At 47.8% G+C, this 2,699-nt stretch overlaps 1 long non-coding RNA gene across 1 annotated transcript in view; it reads left to right on the top strand.

Annotated features, from left to right (window-relative positions):
- The window catches only part of LOC102377333, a 5,432-nt gene extending 3,397 nt beyond the window's left edge, over positions 1 to 2,035 (top strand). The window contains exon 3 of the long non-coding RNA XR_323836.2: positions 1,598 to 2,035. This is a non-coding gene — a long non-coding RNA (uncharacterized LOC102377333). The remainder of the gene's footprint in view (positions 1 to 1,597) is intronic.
- Positions 2,036 to 2,699: the final 664 nt, after the last annotated feature.

Here is a 2,699-nt window from a genome sequence, read left to right as displayed (position 1 = left end):
TCTTTCCCTGGGTACCCATGTCTCTGATTTGATTGCACAGCTCTGGCCTGGGTGGTGAATCAGCCTCACTTGGAATGACTCAGGCGCTCTTCCCTCTTGACATCTGCTCCCCAGCAAGTCTCTGTGCCATTCCCTGCTGCCTGAGGCAGAGAAGGAGGGGGTTGAGTCTGCCCCTCATTCCAGGCCAGCATTGCTCTTCTCCAGCTTCTCTATTCCTCTCTTCCCTCCCTCAGCTCATTTATGGCTCAGTAGCAGCCAATCAGAGCCCTCAGTTTGCAATGGGGGCTCTGGTCACAGTTCAAATAAAAAGCATGCACTGTGCATAGCATACTGTCCTGCCTGGAAAAGCTATTGCACTCTCTGCAAACTTTTTGCTGCCCACTCAGTTTGCAGCTAAGTGAGCCTTTGCAGCTATTACATTTCTATTGCAGAAACTGAATGAGACCTGGCTGAATCTTCCATAGTTAGCTTTTATGCATGCCCAACATTTTGATTAAACCATACTTAAACTTGCTGACCAAGGGATGTAAACCTACTGCCCTGCAATCCGTCACCACTGGTTATCAGCCTTTGGGAGAGGCTATGCACCCAACCGAAATGCATCCCCCTTGTATTACTGTCATTTAAAAACATTGGTGGGTGCACACTGCTGACAGTAGTTGTGCTGTGTACTCCATGTCCATGCATACCAGATAAGTGCATAATTTGCTTAACTGCGTAACCCTGCCAATCCATTTATTGGCTGCAGCTATCGTTGTACCAAACATTGGTTATGTGGATATCAGTGAAAGGCACAAATTGCTTCAGTGCATAGCATCTTTCAGCCCTGCTGTCTGCTTTGTAACTTATGTCATATCCTAGTTAACTGCTTAGTAGCCATAATGTCTGCTTTGCAACTAATTGTATTCTGCTTCAGACAAAGCAAAGGAGAAGCTACTATAAAAGCTATTAAAAGCTTTGAAAATGAGGGAAGCTAGTCAGTTCTGAGGCTGATAATACCATGGCGCTTACAGTGCTGGGACATAAGGGGCATGCCTGTGCAAGTAAATTAGTGCCCCCCCCCCAAAGAATCATTGTCTACACATGAGGTGCTATTAGGCTGGAGTAAACTAATTAAGTCCCTATAGGAAAGTACTGCCTAACACAAGTTATTTACACCCCTGCACCACATGTAAACGCTGATAGAATTAGCTAGAGCACAAAAGCGCTTCAGTATGGGGTCTGCCTGATGGCTAGCCCTGCAGTGAAGCACCCTTGTGCCCTAGCCACTAGCCAGGCTCTCAAAAGCACCTTGAGTTGGGTTGGAGCAGCTCTAGACTAGCAAGACTGAGATCCGGAGTTTGTTGTGTCGGATTAATTTTATGTGCAGACTCTCCCAAGGAGCATTTTTTTTATCTTGAGTTCAGATGAGGGCATATTCCAGGTAAATGCGTAGTAGTGTGTGTTGGTAAAGACTTAGAAAAGAATGTAGGCTCTGGGACTATAAGTATGTGTCTGTTCTACAAGTTGTCTCTGCATGAGGCGCTGGCTGAGGCAGCAGCAGAATATTTTATGCAGAGGAGTTGGAACAATTTGTCTCTTTCTTCTATCTGTACAGCATCCAGCAGCGAGATGCCTCGGCCATGGGCAACATGCTACCAAACTACAGAGAAGAAAAAGACAGCATCTGCCCCCAAAGAATTTACCGTTGACATCATTTTGCTCCATGCTATGGAGGCTTTTGTGAGTTTATTTGGACCATACACATTTGTATTTGTAAATATGGAAACAAAAGCTTTAGTTTCAGCTGAGAGACTATTCCCCTAGTGCAGGCACTAAGGAAGACGGCAATAAAGCTATAAGATGTATGCTGAGGACACAGCAGGACCACATTTTGCATCAGTGCAGAGGTTCTTAATAAAGCTGTTGCTCACAGACCTCTGGGGACCAGCTGCCATAAGGTCTGCCTGCCTCCAGGTGTGTTTAACTTATACCAAAGGCCACTCAAGCACTTGGAGCAGCCCAAGACTGAGTGGAAGTAAAGGAGATTTTAAATAGGCCTGTGCAAAGTGGCTAGTATTCGCTTTGGATTCAGATTCGACTGATTTGGGGGACAGTGATTCGATTCGCTGATTTGAATCACTGTCCCGAATTGATTCGGCCAGGCCCATCCCGTCTGCTCTCCCAGGCGGCAATGGCTGCCCTGCCTGCCCCAGCTCCGGGCACTTTGGAGAAGAAGAAAAAAAAAAAGCCCTGAATCACTGGGTGCTGCTGGGAAGGGGGTAATATCATCTACCCCACACTGCATGGAGGGCTCTAAACCTAACCCCTCTCCCTCCCCATGGCTGCCTGGCCTGCCCCAGCTCTGGCCCTTTAAAGAACCCCCCCCTCACTGGTTTCTGCCTGGCAGGGAGGGGGGTTGTCCCTCATTGCCCCGCATTGCATGGGGGGCTAGGGGAGCAGGCAAGGGATGGGGCCTGGCATGGATCCTCCCTGTGGTCTCTGCCCCCTACTTAACAGCTCCAAGTCAGGGTCCAGCTCCGTGCTGCAGTGGGCGAGGACTGTCTGAATCGCCAAAGCTCTCCAAATCTTTTCCAAATTGATTTGAAGAGTTTCAAATTGATTTGGACCTTTTAATTAGTCCCCTGATTTGATTTTGGATTCGGAGATTTGGCTGCCAAATTGGGCCGAATCTCCTCCAAATCAAATCGGCACCCAAA

This window comes from Alligator sinensis, unplaced genomic scaffold (assembly GCF_000455745.1).
Source record: "Alligator sinensis unplaced genomic scaffold, ASM45574v1 scaffold858_1, whole genome shotgun sequence".
Lineage (NCBI taxonomy): Eukaryota > Metazoa > Chordata > Crocodylia > Alligatoridae > Alligator > Alligator sinensis.
This window is presented reverse-complemented; position numbering and strand designations above follow the sequence as displayed.